General features: G+C 41.2%; 1 long non-coding RNA gene across 1 annotated transcript in view; it reads left to right on the top strand.

Annotated features, from left to right (window-relative positions):
• The window catches only part of LOC129348326 (uncharacterized), a 143,275-nt gene that overhangs the window by 35,695 nt on the left and 86,923 nt on the right, over window positions 1-20,657 (top strand). Inside the window, exon 2 of the long non-coding RNA XR_008600850.1 lies at window positions 12,371-12,446. This is a non-coding gene — a long non-coding RNA (uncharacterized LOC129348326). The remainder of the gene's footprint in view (window positions 1-12,370; window positions 12,447-20,657) is intronic.

A 20,657-nucleotide genomic window follows, 5' to 3' on the forward strand; every position in this document is an offset into this window, starting at 1 on the left:
CGAGCCTCAAACTGTGCGTCTGTGTGTCTGGAACAGGTGGAATGTTTCACACAGTGGATATTAAATTGTTTTAACGACATAAATTCCTTCTCTGGAGATCTTACCGACACAATAATAATAATAACAATAAAGAAAACAGTGAGGAAGCTGCAGGTATATAATGACGTAGACTGATGTAAATATTTTTATCTGATTTTTAAAACCGATTTAAGCCCAACTGAAGGCTGATCAGATGGAGAGTCTGTGCGGAGGAATGTCGGGCGCGCTGTTTGGGCCAAACTCACTCCTTCCTCTAAACAGTTTTATCTGCTATTCAGAGTAAAAGAGAAGAAGCAGTTTTAGCGCTCTGAGGTTTTACAAATAGGATGTGAAATTCCTGTCATTATTTTTGCAGTATTAAATATCAGCGGAATCTCATCACCAACAGCTTCAAGCGCAGCGTCGCTTGTCCGGCAGCTGCTCTCCGCTAAAATTACGCACCGGAACAATTTCAAGCAACAATTATTTGAACTTCTCCGCAGCGTGTCGTGTGGTTTAATTCTGCAGAAAAGCACAAATATTAAATTCCAGTTTTGTCAGTATTTCCCCGGAGGTGTGTTCGTGCTCAGGTCGTCCTCGCATGCAGGCATCAGGCCCTGCGCGCTTTTTTTTTTTCTCCTCCTAATGATCGGTTGCCAATTATTTGGCACAGACACGGAAACTGAACCTCACCAACACCGCAGCGCACGAACCTCCTGTTCTGTCTCCGCCGAACAAAGCCCGTAAAAGCTCTGACCTATTTGAGCGGCGGCGCCCAGGGTGATGCCATTTTGTAGTTTGGTAACTTTCAAATATTTTCTCTTTATATACGTGTGTGTGTGTGTGTGTGTGTGTGTTTTCACCCACGCTGCTGCGTCAGGGCGCGCAGCGGGAGACACGGAAGATGCGCACATTTAGCGGAGTTGGAACTTTGCTCGTGGGAAAAATATATCTATGTATATATATTTAGAAAAAAAAATAGTGAGGCCAAACCAGGAGGGGATCATGTTGACTGTAGAGCTGGAATCTGCTTCTGAGACAATTTAGAGATGGAAAATAAACAACATAGAGGGAATTTAAGTGTGTAAATAGAGCAGCTGCTTAATTTAAAATATCATAAAAATACTCTTTATCCTCTTAAAAGCCACAAACAGAAAATGAAGCGGTGATACTTTCTATAAGAGGATATAATGAGCTGCTGTTTTCACTCTGAGGTTCTGAAATAAAGCATTAATGTTTAACAGGGAGCTGTATTTACTTGCCTGATGTGGCGATGACCCTCCAGAGTGGCTCCTGTGAGAAAATGTGTGTTTTGGGTCGTGGTCAGTCACCCTGAACTGTCCCTACAGTTTACTCAACATCCCCAAACAGCAAAGGCTTTAATCTGCTCGGTTTATGGTTTAACCAAAGAGACAAACTGCAACATACACCTTTTCCTTGTAATAAATATCACATCCAGAATGTGCTGCAGTCAGAAGAATGCCACTGAAGGCGTCTCTCAACTCATCTTCTGTCTTTCCAGCTCTGCAGTTCTGGAATTCCACAGCAAAACCACTTGAGATTTGATGAGTTGATCATTTTTTCTCGCAGTTTCAAGGCGCATCATAAAGCTCTTCAGCACGACAAGTGACTAAATAAGACATCTGAGATAAATATTGTGCCTGATAAGATCAGCTGTTGAACTGTCTGTCCAGATTTGGTGTCGCTAACAGGAACTAGTGTTATCTTGAACAGTTTTTATCCACCTTTTTTTGTGTCACACACACATTGTGACGTTAGATCTCAGATGCAGATGATTTTGAGACCCAAAAGTGAACTTTGCTTCTCAGGAAACTTTCTGACTTTGTGACCGGACATGAGCAGAAGGACTTTTTACATCCAGCAGCCATTATTGAAGAGATGCTTCAGCTAATGTTGCTAAAAAGAAAAACAGCATATAGCTCTTTCTTCCAAATGATACCTCAATGTCATCAAAAGTTCACTTTGCTAAAAGGCTGCTGAGTCACGTAAGGACTCCTTATATGTGGACACACACACACACACACACACACACACACACACACACACACGGGCATGTATCTTTTTGCAAGCACAAGTAAAACCTCAGTGGATCATCATCATGCTGAAAAACTGCACAAAAAGGGAATAATGAAAGTAGAATAATGGTGCTGATGGAGGTCTGCAGGTAGACAGATGGATATTTCTGTCTTTTTCTGTCTCTCCCTCCTCCCTTTTTCTCTCTCCCTTTCCTCCCCCTTTTCCTCTTTCTCTTTCCCGTCTGCTCTCTCTCCATCAAGATGCCATTATTCAGGACATTAGCGAAGACGAGCTAAAAGCTCTCACTGTCGAGGAGGGTCCCAGGGTCCTTTCTGAGAGCCCCAACGCTAACACACACACACTCGCATGCACGCACACACACACTCTTTGACTAGAAAAGTACTGCATAGTACAGGTGAAGAGGTAAGAGGTGGTAAAAAGGTCTTATTGCAGACATTACCAGGTATCCGGGCTGCTCTACTCTCTTCTGTGACCAAAAACACGGACATTAGCTGACACAAAGAAAAACGAACAGAGCTCAATAAAGCGACACACAGTGTTGCTCCGAGCCTCCGCCGCCGCGTCCTCGTGCTTTATTTATACTGCTGAACTTTGATTCACACGATCTTCCCTCTTTGCCGCTTCTTTGTGCCGCTGCTCTCATCTGGCAGTGAATCATCTCTAAAAATTGCTGCAAATTGTTTGAACAAATGAGGAGAACCTATTGGTGGGTAATGTAAAGAGAGCAGGAGGTCACTGCATATATATATATAATATACAGGGTGTCCCTAAAGTCGCTTTACAATTTTAAGAATTTAATACAAAGGCAGCTGATAAGATATCTTAACCAGATTTGTTTCATTGTAATCAGTGGTTGTCAAAGTTTTTTCTACCTCATTTAATACACTTCTATATGGGCACCAGTAGTTGCATGAAGCACATCAAGATGGGGCTCAGTTTCTTGCCATGTTCGCTGTAGCACAGCCTCAGCAATGGTGGCAATGGCATCAGAAATCTTTTGCTTTAAGTCAGTAATGTCCTGTATCTTTGTTTGATGCACAACATCTTTAACATAACCCCATAGAAAGAAGTCCAAGGGAGTGATATCTGGTGAACGTGGTGGTCCATCCCTTCCAGTCCACCGGTCTGAGGAGTAGCCATTTTTTAGGGTGTCATTTAATAGTACCTTTCACTAACAGGATACCTGAAACACACAATTTCAATGTGATTATATACTTTAATAAACACTTAATAATTTCTTAAAATTGTCAAGGGACTTCATGGACACCCTGTATATATATATATATATATATATATATATATATATATATATATATATATATATATATATATATATATATATATATTTTTTTTTTTTTTTTTTTTTTTTTTATCATCTTTGTCAGATGTAGAATAATATTGAAACTACCATTCAAAAGTTTGGGCTCACTTACAAATGTCCTTATTTTTGGAAGAAAAGCAGTTTTTTCACTGAAGATGACATTAAATGAGTCAGAAATACAGTCTAGACATTGTTAATGTGCTAAATGACTATTCTAGCTGGAAACAGCTGATTTTTAATGGAATATCTCCATAGGGGTACAGAGGAACATTTCCAGCAACCATTACTCCTGTGTTCTAATGCTACATTGTGTTAGCTAATGGTGTTGAAAGGCTAACTGATGATTAGAAAACCCTTGTGCAATTATGTTAGCATATGAATGAAATCAGTGATTCTTCTTGAGGGTTACGGGAAGTTTTGATGCTTTAGGAGTCTCCTGCACCTGTTTCTTACCTGGAAAAACTCAAAGTGTGCAGCAGAACTGGACCGAAACGTGTGAATCAGTTGGCTGAGTTTTCCCTCTGGTGTTTTTTTAGGACGGATGTGTAGTGTGAGAATCTCAGTTTCAATTAATAGGAGGAGACTGACGTGTTTTGTTCAAGGAGACCAATAATCGATATCTGGAACCGCTACATATTTGCAGTAAAAATGGACACCTTGGTGTTAAAACTTGAACTAACACCAATTCTGCTACAAAAATGTGTTGTAATATATTTGCTTCGTTTTGTTTGTTTGTCTGTTTTGTGTACACTACTGTTCAAAAGTTGGGGTCGCAATTTCATGTTTTCCATGAAAACTCACACTTTTATTCATGTGCTAACATAATTGCACAAGTGTTTTCTAATCATCAATTAGCCTTTCAACACCATTAGCTACCACAATGTAGCATTAGAACACAGGAGTGATGGTTGCTGGAAATGTTCCTCTGTACCCCTATGGAGATATTCCATTAAAAATCTGTCATTTCCAGCTAGAATAGTCATTTACCACATTGACAATGTCTGGACTGTATTTCTGATTCATTTAATGTTGTCATCATTGAAAAGAACAGCCTTTCTTTCAAAAGTAAGGACACTTCGAAATGACCCCAAACTTTTGAATGGTAGTTTACGTCCTTCAGTGCTGATTGGCTGTTGTTGGTCTTGTGTAACCAGTCACAACATTTTTTTACCTGATTGATTTCGCCATGAATCAGTTACACCCCCAAAAAAATGTTGAGTCCAATGATAGAAAAATTATCAGCTCAGATAATTGGTCAGAGCCTGGTGGTTAAATTCTCACTATGCTCATGAAGAGTGTTTAAACACAAAAATGCAATGTGCATCAAATACATCCCATTTTACCAGAGGCCATGGAAATCCTCATAAAATCATTCAATGTGCTTTATTATCTGTACACTAACCGGAAATCAGTGTTGAGCAGCAGATTTTAGTGGAGAAATATCCACCAAAAATTTGCTGTTGAAGAATTTGCACTAGTTTTCTTTTTCTTTCTGTAAATTATATTCAGTGGTGCTGGATCAAGCTACACTGAGTAGTGGTAGAAGTAGAAGTAAATGTGATATTCAGGGCAGTTGAAGCCATTTTTGTGGCTGTAATTGTCATTTTATTAGTCGAAGTTAATGATGATGCTAACAGATGTTAGCGAAGAGCCATGGGAGAAATAATAGCAGCTTTATCAGCTTCATTAGCAGAATTAGAATCAGTAGCCTGTGTTTGAATTATTTCATTTAATTGTCATAAATAACTGAGACACTTTAGCATCTAATTACAGTATTGTACAGGAGGAACTCTGATCCAACTTTTACCACGAATCTGAGGCCTTTTCACTGTTAATTTTTTGAACTTTCTAACTTTTCCTAATTATTCCATTTAGCGAGCTCAGGGAAATTGAGGATTTTCATAATTCACCCCTTCCTTACCCCCACCTCTCGCTCGCTCTCTCTGTCTCTCTTTTTTTTTCTTCTATCACAATTACCGGAGTACAAAACCATCCAAATTATTCATCTGTTCCTTTTTTCAATTTACCATTCTTTCTTTCAGTTCCTGTAATTCATGTGTGTTCTTTATTTTATCAGTCCTATGGAGCTCTACGCCGCTCATGTATTTATTCATGCTTCTCTGCCTCTGATGGGCGACACGGATGAAGCTGAATAGAGTCGCCGTGTGTGTGTTTGCGTGTGTGGCTTCGCTGTAGACCTTCTCCATTGTGTTCGTTCTAAGAGAAGGTCTTAATCTAGCCACTGCCATTACCGCTGCTGAGACCTCCAGCCTCCACCTCCCCTCTTGCCCTGATGTTGTGCCCAGCCACGGAGGCCCTTTAGTGGATCGCTTGGCAAGCCAGATCAGGGTCTTGGGTCCGGGGCTTGGCCCGGATCCCTGGTCCTCATCCTCCAGCAGCAACGCCCCCTGCAGCCCCACAATGGAGCCTCCATCCTGGCCTGCCTTGGCCCCGACGCCGCCCTCCTGGCTCGGGGCCTGGATGGAGGGATGGGAGGGAAGGAAGCCTGTAGCTGGATGTGCAGTGGAGTGAGGAGAGGTGGAGAGGCTAACAATGCTATCAGAGGGCTGGCGTCCGACTCTCCGATGCACACACACAGACACATACTGCCGTGTTTGTCTTTATTTATCACAGCTCTTCACACGTAGACGACAACAAAGGAGGCAGAATGGAGAGGGCTCGCAGTCAGAGAAAAACAGAGAAACAGAGCTGAAGGGCACAGTTAAGCACAAAAAAGTTAAAAAAAGTGATGAACAAAGGAAGGAGGAGAGTTGAGGAGAAACGGCAGAACACAATGCGAATAAAAGAGGAAAAGACGGCGATGTTTTCCACCCTTCTGTTGGCCGGAGCCTGGCTGACACTGTCAGGCCTTCTGGGTCCCCATGGAAACAAAAATCAACATGTTTGCTTGAAATGCTTTCATTAATGCCCTGTAGCCGAGCCAAAAACGCACGGCGAGGGACGAAGAGAGGCCGAATACAAAATCCCAGCACAAATAATGCAAACAAACAAAGGATAGAAAGACCGAAAAAAGCAAAAAACAAACTTAGCAAAGGCAGTTTTCCTTCTCTTTTTTTCTGCGTCTACTCAGTGACCCGTGTCGTTTTGTACACAGTCAGACAGGCAGTTTCGGTTTTCACTCACTTTGGGGATCAAACTGCTCTGTGTAATAATGCTGTATTTGCGTGTTGTATTATAATGATGGCCGTTGGCACATTAGAGTAAGTAGCTTATACACAGTTTGACTTTGCTGTTAAAAATCAGAAAAGATCAACATGGATTAACCTTTGAGCCTTGTTTAAAATCTTCCGCGCATCTTTGATTGAAACACTAATAAGAAATAACAGAAGAATTCAGCATTTCTGCTGCATTTCATGTATAATTGTAATAAATGTGAAAGGTCCTGCTTGCATAGAGCTGAGTATAATGGAGCAAGGAGAAAGTAGGACATCTGCACACACACACACACACACACACACACACAGCTTTGGCATAACGACAATCAATTAAAGCTGCTCTTCTTCCCTCCTTTAATTGAAATTGAATTAGAGGTTTTAACTGAGCACGTAAGGAATCGCCTCGGGCTCCTCCGAGCTCAGCTCTGCTGCCGTTTGCCCAAAGAGGAAGTTTGGGGTAACAACACGGCGAGTAATGGGGCTGTTAGGGTATTAAACTCAACAACACACACACATATGCACACACAAGGGGTAATTAAATGGTAAAAGCTCAGCGTAGCTGAAGTAAACATGTCTAGAAGGAATCTATAGAAGACAGTGACTCTAATAATCACATAACTGCCAATCCCCATGTTTGAATTTCAACCTTTTTATTTTGCTGCAAAGGAAGTTATTTCTACATTCAGTCATTGTTCATTTGATTTTAGCTGCATTCACTCAAAAATAAATGTTTAGATTTGACTTTCTGCAACACGTTGCTCCTAATTAACAGCACCTGTAGTGATTTCATTCAGTCTCGTTAAACATCTCCAGTGAAAACGTGTGTTTGGAGGCAACAAACACTTTTCATTCCAGGATTTTTCTCTGATTAAAGAGCTTCAGAAGCTCCTTCTAAAGAGTTTACATTTAAATGTCTGTCTTTGTGTTCTGGCCGTGTGGAGGAATTCTGATTAGTGTTTCCAGTGGGAGATACTAAGTTCATGTGTCCAGCTGTACTCCGGGTTTTCAAAGTTTCTTATCCTCCACAGTTTATCGACTGCTCAACTGCATACAGTGGATAAATAATCAATTCAGCTCTAAATGCTTCACTTGTTCTCCAGATTAAGACAAAAGATTCTCTGATGCAGATTCTGGAATGATGTCAAATCTAAGACTATAGACATGTGAGGAGGGAGGATGCTGGAATAAGTCAGCAACAAGATTCTTATCCAGGAACCTGGGTTCATGTCAGACTTACAGTCCCATGAAAAAGTATTTCTCAAATTCTTATTTTTTTTTGTGCATGTTTTCACCACTTTAATGTTTAAGTTCAGCTTTTTACTAGTCAGTTCATAGAATGTTCTCCCAAAAGTCTCGGGATCATTCCAGATGTTTCTTTGCAAAAGTAAGACGAGCCTTTATGTTCTTTTGCTCAGCAGTGGTTTTGGCCTTGGAACTCTATCATGGATGCCATTTCTGCCCAGTTTCTTCCTTATTGTAGAGTCATGAACATTGACCTTAATTGAGGTAAAGGAGGCCTGCAGTTCTTTAGATGTTCTGGGTTCCTTTGTGACCTCCTGGATGAGTCGTCGCTGTGCTCTTGGGGTAATTTTGGTAGACTGGCCACTCCTGGGAAGGTTCACCACTGTTCCATGTTTTCTCCATTTGTGGATAATGACTCTCACTGTGGTTCTCTGGAATCCTAAAGCTTTAGAAATGGCTTTGTAACCCTTTCCAGACTGACTGTCAGTTACTTTATTTCTCATTTGTTCTTGAATTTATTTGGATCGCGGCATTTTGTTGCAAATTTTTGAGATCTTTTGGCCGACTTCATTTTGTCAGACAGGTTCTATTTAAGTGATTTCTTGACTGAACAGGTCTGGAGATTATCAGGCTTGGGTGTGGACAGTGAAATTGAACTCACTTTTCAAAAAATGTGATTAGTCACAGGTAATTAATGATTTAACACGGGGGGCAATTACTTTCTCACATAGGGCCAGGTAGGTCTGGATAATTTTTTTCCCTTAAAACATTAAATCATCATTTAAAAACTGCATTTGGTGTTTACTTTTGTTATCTTAGTCTAGAATTAGAATTTGTTTGCTGGTCTTAAACATTTAAGTGTGGGAAATATTAAAAAAAAGAATTTGGAAAGGGGGCAAATACTTTTTCATAGCACTGTAAATTTTGTTTTTGGACTTTGTTTACTGATAATTCTCTCTCACTGTTTAGTTGCGTTTAGGCTTTGAAATGGTGGCTTTGTGGGAAAATGTCACTCTTTGGTCGACGCTTTGAGAATGATATGTGCTTGTTAGACTCTTGATTAAGTTTAGGCATCAGCGTCGGTTAGGTTGAGGAAAAATTTGGGTTAAAATACAACCTGTCATCTATTTCTTGGTATATGAAGGTGACGAGTCGAATACAGGATTGGTAAAACATAAAATAAACAGCACAGATGTGTTGATTTTGGTGATACTTTTCCCTCTAAATGTAATTAAGAATCCACTTCTGTTGTACAGGAATGTCATTTTTTAGATGGTTTAGATGAATAAGGTTCAGTCTTTAACAGCTCCAGCAGGAGGCTGATGAAGGAGGAAACTTTAGGGCCAGAAGAGTTTAAAAGATCAGCACATGTTTGAAGAGAATGAGAGAGGATTGGCTGGCTGGATGGTTTTTATGCAGCACACAGACAGCAGGAGTTGAAACAAGTAAACTGATAAGGATGGACGGACTGAGGGGAAAAGAGACGATGAGTTTGAAATAAATACCGGAAAAGGGACAAGGGATGAATAAAAGAGACTAAAAAAGAACGGAGGGTTAGGAAGAGGAATAAAGAGCAGAGCAATGAAAGGCAGAGAGCCGAGCCAAGCTGTGATTCCCAGTAAGAGTCGGCTCTTCATCCGCCGCTGAACCAGCCCTCAGTAGAACAAAGCCGCTCACGCTGCACTCACTTATCGGCCATTTTTCATCTCGCCTTTTTTTTCCACATGCAAGAGTCGCTGCCGCCCTCCTCTCTGTGACTCAGTGGGATAACCCACAACCTCACACCTCCCCTACCGCTTCACACACACACACCGGCACCATTCGCACTGCGCCACCTACACACCTGAATATCTGATGTTCTGTAACGGTATGTTGAGTCGGTGAGCCGGTCATTAGCTGTTAGGACTTTTAGTTTCTCCGCTCTCCCCCCTCCTCCCGCCTCCATCTCGGCCCCATCGGTTCGGGTCGACTCCGCCACCTGCTGTCTGATAGCACATAAACAAACCAAACACTTATTTCCTCCTGAGCCGAACCCCACAATCACAGCTCTGGTAAAAACCTCACACTCCATTTACCTTCAGTGCAGGTGACTGGCTGGGCGCTGAGCGAGCATGTGGATGTGGTGCAGAGAAAAAAGTCTTCGAAGGGGGGAATTGGGACTTTAGAGAACATGAACGCGGTGGAAAAAAAGAGGTTCAGCCCTTGGCAGAACAGAAAAAGTGTTGGGAAGAGAGAAATGGATTAATTAAGAGGCCAAAAGTATGTGGACGCCCTCTATATGGAGCTTTTTCATGATTTTGTCAGCACGAGTTTTGTGGCTTTAGTCAAGGAAGGAGCTAGTTTTCTCCTTTTGGGGTGGAAGAACTGGAGTCTAGATCTTTAACTAGTTATCAGTCGCCCATAACAGAAGCAGGAAGTGTTTCCAGAAGCAGAGTTTCGGTCGTAGGTTCATGCAGGTTTAGAATAAAACGGTGTTTCACGTCTGCCCAGAGCAGAAGACGGATCTCCCGACACCAGATCTGGAAACGCTGCTGTGTTTCGGCTTCATGGCAGCAATGGCCTGACCCGCCGCTCACCCCTCCATCTTGTTTGTGTAGCGGTTTATTTGTTGGAAACAACAACAACAACAACAGCAAACCAGCCTCTGTAATTATTCCTCAGTGCTGCTTCACTCACTGTAATTATACTCCCATACGGTGTGTGTGTGTGTGTGTGTGTGTGTGTGTGTGTGTGTGTGTGTGTGTTCCAGGCATGTACGTGCGTGCGACAGTGTTGAATACATGCGTTAGTGTGTTAATTTGTGTTTAAAGCTGGGTTTTTTTGTGTGTCCGTGCATGTCAACAACGATTACACTCCCATATTTGCCAGAAAGAGAGAGAAAGAAAAAGAGAGAGGATGAAGGGACAACAAGCTGAGGTCTTTGTTGCTAAATGACTGTGATTCACCATCAGGACACCCATTTAGTTTAAGTGTGCTGCTCATTTGTTGCCTGTGTGTGTGTGTGTGTGTGTGTAGCGAGTGTGTGAAATAAAGATGAGAAGATGCAACAGACACACAGGAGGAGACATAACAGGACAATGAAAGTGTGTCTCTCAGTAACATCTACAACTGGCAGTTCACCAAACTGTGTGTTCATTTGTGGGTTCATAATTACGTGTGTGCGTTTGTGTAGAAGCATCTGTATCTGTGTGTGTGTGTGTGTGCCTCGTTACTGCTCTCACTGGGATGTTTTAAGGTCTGTTTCGGTGTTTTCTCTCTACTTTGACTTGTTCTTTTAAGAGTTCCACTTTAATCACGCGTCTCTGAAAACTGCTTTTCTCACAGCTCGTTGTAAGTCACAACTCAGCAGGGATTCAGAATCATTTCAAGCATCTGAATGGAATGAAAACCAGAATACGTTTACAGGGAGTGTTGCTCTTTCAGTTTTGCTTGGATCTTTAGGTTTTAGTTGTTTCTATAGCTCATACAGTGTAAGATGATGGTAGATGACCATATTTACTGTTCTGAGGATGTTTACTTTGTGTACTTACTATCTTTATTCTTCCATTTGTTTTTGGAGGGTAAAATGTTTGCAAGAAATGTGGATAACATCATATAGAAATGATGCATATGGCAGATTTTCATTAACCTAGTTTTAAAAGTGTGTAGTTGAAGTGGTGGAAGATGAGTTTCTCTGCAGGTCACGTCTTACAACTACACACACCTTGTTTACATACCAGCAACAATCGTGCAAAAAAAACTAAAAATGTAAACAGAAATATTCATTGTTGCGCAGTCATTCAAATACAGATGTCTGAAAATTAGGGCTGGGGACTTTAACGTGTTAATTTCGAAGAATTAATTATTTTAAAAAAAACGCATTTAGTCGCACCTTTCTCAGTTCCCTAATTTCTGGCACGCCGCTAACACTGATGCACACTCCAGCCCAGTAGGTGGCGGTAATGAACCTAAAGTCTGTTTGCCAGCTGCAAAGAAGATGCACTGAGTCAGCGCACAAGATAGTTTGGTAAACAGTGATCTGAGCTTTTAACGTTAAAGGACCAAAAAAGAGCTCTGAGGGCCTTCAATCAAATGTTGAGCATAATCGCTATAATTGCGCTTTGAGTTTGCAGTAATCTGTGAATGTAGTGGACAGATGAAACATGCAGATAAATATAAATGAAACACAAGCATTTCTGTTGTTTAAGTTCACCTATATGTCTATTCATTGATTCAGTCGTCAACCAAACTTTATTTGAAATGAAAAACTTTGCTTATTGTGTCAAATATTGCTATTTGGCAAAAATGCAATTAATCGCAATTAATTACAAAGCCTCTAATTAATTAGATATTTTGCTTTAATTATGTTCCACCACTTCTGAAAATAAATAAAAGTTTACCAAACCCATCCTCAAGCACCATCCCGACACTTTCTTGTCTTTCCTCAGGTAACTCCTGCTGAGGTGCTCCTTTGCCCCCTCCAGCTGAGTCTTATCCATTATTAATGTCTGAACATGGTCTCTGAGGATCTGTCATCCATTATTAATGCTTGACAATCTCTGCGTTTGTCTCCCAGGATCTCCAGGATGTTCTTATCGCCGTCCGTCCTCATCTTCCATCTGACGGAGCGTCTGGACAAAAGCTAATAACAGGTGTGTCCTCCTCCCTCTTCATCTTCCTCCTCCCTCTTCATCTCCCTCCTCTTCTATGTGTCTGTGGTTTCTTCAGGGTCGGCAGGTTTTCCAAGGTGCTAAGTGTGCTAACGGTCTGTTGTAAGCGAGTGCACCACCTGGGAAAGGTGGCAACCTGCTAAATATGTGTTTGTGTTAATAATGTATGAAGACGTGTCGTACTACTTGAGATGATTCACTCGCAGACGGACACACACACACATAGTCTGTCATGTGGGTTTACTCACATCTGCCCACTGCTTTGTTTTAGTCCACATCTGTCCTGCATCTTTGACTTAAACCTTCTAGAACTGTGTTTGATCAGACACATTTTAGCACGAGAACCAGTGAGATTTAACTCGACTTTTAAGGAGATTGTTTTCATTTTCAAGCTGCATTTTACACCTGGGGTTGGAAACAGGATTTTGCATCACATCTTTTATTTGATTCATGACAGAAAAGGCATGAATGAAGGGTTTGCATGAGCTACAGCAGACATCAAAAGTGATTTAAAGCTGTTCTGAACTGCCAAACTTGAAGTCTGAGGAAAGAGCAAACGCATTTTAGTCTCTGCTGGAATACATTCATGGTGTTGTACTCTGGTGAGAAGTGGAAGAAGTGATTCTAGTGGTAGTGGGGAGAGGGAGGAGAGGGGTTTGGAAGCTGTCCACATCTTCTCAGATAGATTCTCTATCATCCACACCTTCACTGTGGATCCATAGATGGGGCTGGAAGTTCTAAATTCTCCATCCTGTGCCATGTCAGCCCAGGAAGACTCTCAGTACTACAACCAGCTGCTGGATCCTGTAAAAATGTGCTGGCACACAAGTGTCTTCAAGTGTGTGTGCTGAGTTTTTGTGTCCTCAAGTGTGTGTGTTTGTAGTGAATTATTGCATCCTCAGGTGTGTGTGTGCGTGTGTGTGTGTGTGTGGGTGTGGTGAATTATTGTGTGGTGAGTTGTTGTGTCCTAAAGTTTGTGTGTGTGGCGAGGTATTGTGTTCACAAGTGTGTGTGGTGAGTTATTGTGTGTGTGTGTGTGTGTAGTGAGTTATTGTGTCCTCAGGTGTGTGTGTGGGGAATTATTGCGCCCTCAGGTGTGTGTTGTGAGTTATTGTGTCTTCAGGTGTGTGTGTGTGTGTGTGGTGAGTTGGTGTGTTTTCAGGTGTGTGTGTGTGTGTGTGTGTGTGTAGTAAGTTACTGTGTGTGTCTGTAGTGAGTTTTTGCATCTTCAGGTATATGTATGGTGAGTTATTGTGTCCTCAGGTGTGTGTGTGTGTGTGTGTGTGTGTGTGTGTGTGTGTGTGTGTGTGTGTGTGTGTGTGTGTGTGTGTGTGTGTGTGTCCTCAGGTGTCTCGGAGGGAGTCCTGGGTTTGTCTGTTGGCAGGAGCTGGGTGTGTGTGTTCTCCTGGATCGTCTTCCAGAGATGATAGTGTGTAATTAGTCTACCAGAAGACTCACACAATCATCTTAGAAACACACACGCACACACACACTCTCTCCAGGTATCTACCTGTGAAGCCGAGACGTTCCGTTCCGAACTGATCATTAAACACAACACAACCCACCTTAAGTCGGTGCCGCTTTATGTTATTACTCGCTAGTTTTTCTCTCTACATCTCCGTCTTCTTAACAGATTCTTGTATTTTAATTAGCGTTCAGTCTGCTTTCATATCCCAGTGAACTTCATAAATGCCACATATTCAACAAATAACAATTAGGCTTAATTAAGATGATTAAAACCTCCCATCTAATCCGTCAACACGCCGTGTTTACAGCAGAGTGTGTGTGAGCGTCTCCTCTTCATGCTTCACAAATCAAGAAGATAACTGTATAATGATGAGGATGTCCTTAAGATACACAGACACACGGATCCATATTCACAAACAAACATGTCCTTAAGACAGGCACCGCTTATCAATAGATGTTAATTAAATTCTTGTGCTATTAATGAAAGACTTGCTGTTTATAGTGAGCTCTAAATGTGCATGTGGTGTTTGTTTTCTTTAATGAAAAGATTTCACCTTGTGGGTTGTGTTTGTGTGGAAGTCGCTGTGCAGTGATAAATGTACAACATTTGGTGCTTTTTAAGTGAGGCACAAATGGACAAATTTGACAAGAGGGAAAACAAATCGGAGTTGAGGTGGGCAATTAGGAAACGAAGAGGAGCTGAGAATAAAGAGGAGGAGAAAACCAAACTTGGTTTAAATGGCTGACCTAAATTACTGAACACCTCTGTTCATGTTTGGCTAGTTTCCCTATGATTGTAGGTGCTCCGTTTGTGCTTCGGTTGTTGATTTTTCATGAATGGACGACGCACGCTCGTGACATTTTATTCTTGCGCATTTACGTCGACTCACGTACATCATAGGCTGTGATTCAGCTGCGTTTTCATCATACAGTCTGCACAGAGCAAACTTCATGTTGTGCCCAAAGATTATTAGATTCGTGTCGTACAGTGTAGCAGGTTGTGAACTTATAAGATTGTTAAAATCGCACAGTGTGTAGAGGCCTTTAGACACTCAGTCAGCACTGAACCTTCAAGTCCACCGTAGTGTGGAAGTGCTGACAGGAGCCGCTGATGAAATATTCCAGCTGTGAATGCACATCTTCACCCCGCAGTTCATGTACATTCCTCACACATTCATAGCTCATCTCTGGTAAACATGTGGATTTGAAGACACTGTTGATGTCTATTGTTTTAGTTCGTTTCTGCCAAAGCTGCAAGGCTCCAAAGGCCTTGTGTGACCTGTGATTTTTTTTTCCATGTTTTCATGGACCATCACTTATGTTCTAATTAGTCGGCCTGTGGAGGGAATGCAGTCAACGCTGTTTGTTTGGTAGAAATGGTGCAAATCATCCTCCATCGTTTCTCTTCTTTCAGGTTTGTTTGTCTTTAGAGGAGGACCTGCACTCTTCATCTAGATTGTCTTCGTATTGCAGTTGTAGAATTTACAGCATTATGTTTTTTTTCTTCTCTGATCCATTTCTCTGGCTGTGTCCTGGTTTCCTCTCCTGCCTTCCCTCCATCTCGGGGGCATATGTCAAGAGGAAGCAAGCATCTGCTCCTTGAGAGGGATTTCGTGTCTGGCGCTCTGCTGTCCTGTGCCAGAAGTCCGTTAGTATGGCCGCGCACTGTTGGCGAGGAAGCAGTGACATGGAGCTGGAGGGAGGCGCCGCTTGATTTCATTTTGGTGTCTGTTTCTTGGTGGGAACCTCTCTGAAGGCTTCTGTGCTGCAGAATGGCAGAGGTGCACCTGCTAGTGAAAAGGAGGCAGCGTGAAGGATGGTGAAAGACAAGAAGTGAAAATGAAACAAGGAATGAAGGCAGCAGGAACAAAAAGCTGCAGGAGTGAGTGTTGGTTGGAGGGTGGGATGAATGATAAAGCGGCACACGGAGGCAAACTCTTAAATGTGAAGGCCAAGTGAGGCTTTGTGTTGAAGAGCCAAGTGTGAAGCAGGTGGAAAGACTTGACACAATTCAGAAAAGCTGCTTGATAAAGTTATTTTTTCAACCTTGGAGAAGTGCGAACACAATAAAGAAAGCATCTATTGGGTGGCTTCATTGTTGAAACTGTTGTTAGAGCACAAGTTACATTAACAGTAATATTCTGGGATAATGACCTCATAAATAAATGAGGTCTTAGAAAATTAAAATAGCTTTGCATCTCACACAATCGCTTAGCTTTACTGCTTTGTATCAAAATATTAAAATATTCAAAGCTCCAATTCAACTCATGCATTCAAAACCTCAAGTTTGAATTAATTGATTGGAGGAAATCTCTCATCTTTAACCCTCTGAACCCCAAACGCTGTTTTTTACTCAATGAAGGCTCATTTTCCCTGCAATCTAAAGTCCTGCAGCTTTATGGAAACAGAACAACCATGACTAGAAGTGGAGAGAACTCAGAAATGTAATTTGCACCATATAATAGAAAAACAGAACAGAAGATTTTTATTGTCAATTTCTCTATATATCGAGGACATGTGGAGAAACTGAAAAGACGTTTCTCTCACGCCTTTGTATTAGAGCCATACATTTAAAAAAGGATCAAAGTACAATACAGGGGGTCCTTGGTTTACCACGTCCTCGACTTACAGCGTTTCATCGGAACTGGTTACGTGGAACTAGTTGGCAAGCAGAGCGGACGAATACGTCGTCACCCGACGCTATAAGATGGCTTTATTTACATTCTCCGATTGTACACCACCTTGGATGGTGCTACATTCGCTGACTTTTTGCCCTTCATTATGGCTCCCAAGTGTAAGTCAGACTTTTCTGATGGCAAAGTAAATGGTGATGGTAAAAACTACAGCTGTCCAACTCGGGGGTGGGTGGGAGCTCCTAGTATTCGTATCTCAAAATTAATATCTAATACCACCACCACAACGGCTGAATATTGGGATATTTAGGTCCAGTGCTACTGACAGGACATGAAACTTGTGTAATTCTTTGTTACGCTGCCCGACGCTGCAGGTACAACCAATCCTCGCACTAGTCAGTGTGAATGTTTACCACCACCAGTGTGATACTGAGTTGCTTCATGTACATTAACTTTGTCGAGTTGAACCTGCTGAATCACTGAGGTCACACAGTAAACACATTTTAATGAACCGATCAACCAGCATTTTAAACGTGCAGCAAAGCTTCCTTTCACTTTCTCCGTATCTCCTCACTGCAAAGACAGAAGAGGCTTTGAGCGGCTGACTCAAAGGTCAAGCACCTGTTTCATATTTCTGTGTCAACAGATCATATTTTCATGTTTCTGGTGCTGCTCATGTTTCTGACGAAGGTCTGGTTTTGTGTGTAGATGTCAGTTGTGCCACTGCAGGGTGAGAACAGGTTGTTGGGTCCTTGGGACTTTTAATTGGCTTCGTTCCTTAGTGTCGTATCCGAGTGTTTTATATACTGTCGGTGTGATATACAAACTGCACCTCGCCGTCTTTTCTGTTTATTTGTGTAGTTGGACAAGTCAGCAGCCCTGGTTTTTCCACTCATATTCCAGTTTAGAGCCAACAAAGCCCCTTTATGATCAGAAATACATTAATTCACAAAAGGGAAAAGGGAATAAATGCAAAAAAAATAGTGTAAGTACAGTGTCTTGGTTGTAACTGTTACTTTAAAATTGCATTTTTACATCGATTTTTGCGCCCTTTTTTTTTGCTTTTTATTAGAATTGAGCTAGTTTTTATTTCACATAAGCACAGATAAATTTGTAGGTTGATGAAAAACAACACTAAGCAACCATAATGAGCCCAGAGTCTATTCAAATGACTAACGCTGCCACACACCTACACACATACGTGCACTTTTAAGACCCCTTCGCTCTGCAATTTAGTGCAAGAATAAACAACAGCGAGGGAAAAGAAAAGAGTAAATGTGTCATTAATGAAAAAGGAAGACGAGCTAATTGTGTTGCATGCTCTGGAAAAATCAAAAATCCATTAGAGCGAGGGGCAACGGACGGCGAACATGGCTTTTTGAAAAACAGATGATGTCTCACAAAAGAAGAAAAAAACCAAGAGCGCTTTTACCTTTAATTTCCTCCTATATCCTCGATTTAAGATGGTCTTCTTGTGCAAGTCTGTTTGTGTGCGTGCGTCTGTGTTATTGTCGGCTTAATGCATGCCAATGAGTCAGGCAAGAGGCAACTTTATCTAATCTCCATAAATGGCCATACAGTTCAGGAAGGTCGCACACAGACGGACACACAAACGCACGAGAGAGGCAGCGGAAGGAGACGATAATTGAGAGAAATTAGAAGGAATGATGGAGGGATGGTCCAAGTAGAGAACAGAGAGGCAGAATGGGCGATTAGCTCAGAAAGGTCAGAACAAAGAACAACTCGTCCTCTTTTTTCCTCCCAGACCAGGTAAGAGGTAGAAGTCAGGTGAGTTCACTGCAGGGTTTGATTTTTAACTTTCCTCCTACTGCTGGTGCACTACTCTTATGCAGTCTTCACTTGTGTGTCTCATAATTACAGTTAAATATCTGATTTTTTTAGCAGCATCTGCTAATTATGAGAATATGACCTTTTGATTATTGCTGTTAAGTGATCAGTCGATGAACACTAAAGGAGCATCATATAGAATAAAAATAAATGACTTGAGCTGCCTGCACATTCACTATTTTATATATATATATATATATATATATATATATATATATATATATATATATATATATATATATATATATATATGTATGTATATTATGTATTTGGTTTGGGTACTAGTTGGATTCTGTTCTGCCTCCTGTTTATAAAGGTTTATTGTTATGATTGCTCCGCCAGGGAGTTATGTGACAAACAGTGTTGGTTGGTCTGTCTGTCTGTTAGCAACATTACTCAGAAACAGACTAATAGATTTAGATAAAAATTTCAGGGAAGGTCAGAAATGACACAAGGACCAAATGATTCAATTTTGGCAGTGATGCGGCTTATAGTCTTGATCCACGAATTTGTTAAAGATTTCTGTATCGTTGGGAGATAGCGGCACAGCGTCACTGTAACTATGACGACAAGAGAACACTACGTCAGCAGTTACGTTTCCTAATGACAGTGATTTATATACAAATGTGTGCGGAGAGCTACTTATTAGTAGCTGGAATTTAAAATTTACGGCAGCAGTAGTTGTGTCTCTTTTTTCCAGAGCTGCAGTACATTGACAATAAATTAACTATTGTAAATATCGTTTTACTTTGCTGCACACTCCAGGATGAACTGCTGATTATTAAATACCTGGGGAACGGTTTTGCAGGCATTTTTACCTGTCTCGTTACAGGAAAAGGCTTGAAGAATAAAGGCTTGAAGAATAAAGTGATTCTGATAGAATATCGCGATTTCAACCTTCGGTTTGGGTGATTTTTCCAACAGGAAGCCTGTCAAAGATGTTGTTGAAGGACCAGTTTCTTTCTGTTTTCATCATATAAATGGTATAATTTTTTTAAAGCGATAACACGCCATTGGTTTTTATTGAAGACAGGATATATATGTTGTTTAGAGGAAGCTGTGATGGTTGCGTTCATCACGTCGTAGTAGAGGAGCTTGACCTTTACAGTGCATATATGGTATATTCACATACAGTCTGCAGTTGCATTGACCAAAAAAACAAATTTACTGTCAGGCCCTCCTCAGGTGGGATTTAATCAAGCAACATTTGATGTAGTTTTTCTGCTGTGTGTTTGATGCTGTCAGAGGTCTTTCAGTTCTCCCTCTTACTGTCAGGGAGCTAATTTTTTCTGTGTGGAGGCTTCACCAGCATCCGTCTGTGATTCTGCTGTCTTCTTTTATTCTTTGTTTTCGGTCTCCTGGGTGGGTCATCACTTTGTGCGTGTGATGTCGTGTCTTTGAGGCCATCTGGAGTCGGCACATGTGGGAAACACATCAGTAATACTCAGTGTCACAGCTGATTTTACACTCAGGTCCACGTGAGAGAGCGAAGCCACGTCAGAAATCATTTAATTCCTTTCTGCTTCTTTCTGTAGATGCATATATACAGTACCAGCAGTTGATCGCTGACGCAGTACTGCTCCATTTATTCTGCTTTGTACACAGAATAATGGCCAAATCAAACTGTGTGCAGATAAAAAACATTTTACGGATCAGGTTATTAAATGAGCACAGTCAGTGGGACTAACTAGCCTCCACTGTGGGTGAACAATGCAAACACCTATTTTGAACTGAAAATCGACGTGGCTAAAGAATAGCGTCTTTTATAATAGCATGTTATTTCAGAAATGTCTTTTTTTCATAGCTTCTGTGAGCATAAATCCAATCCTCTGCTTGGCAACTGTGGAAAGAAGCAATGAAAAGGGACAGACTGAAAATATTTAAAATCCATTTTACCCAAATATAAGATATTAACTATACACTACCATTCAAAAGTTTGGGGTCACATAGAAATGTCCTTATTAAATGAATCAAAAATACAGTCTAGACATTGTTAATATGGTAAATGACTATTCTAGCCTGAAACAGCTGATTTGTAATGGATTGTCTACATAGGGGTACAGAGGAACATTCCCAGCAACCATCACTCCTGTGTTCTAATGCTACATTGTGTTAGCTAATTGTGTTGGAAGGCTAATCGATGATTAGAAACCTCTTGTGAAATTATGTTAGCACATGAATAAAAGTGTGAGTTTTCATGGAAAACATGAAATTGTCTGGGTGACCCCATGTTTTTGGAAGTTTT

This window comes from Amphiprion ocellaris, chromosome 24 (assembly GCF_022539595.1).
Source record: "Amphiprion ocellaris isolate individual 3 ecotype Okinawa chromosome 24, ASM2253959v1, whole genome shotgun sequence".
Lineage (NCBI taxonomy): Eukaryota > Metazoa > Chordata > Actinopteri > Pomacentridae > Amphiprion > Amphiprion ocellaris.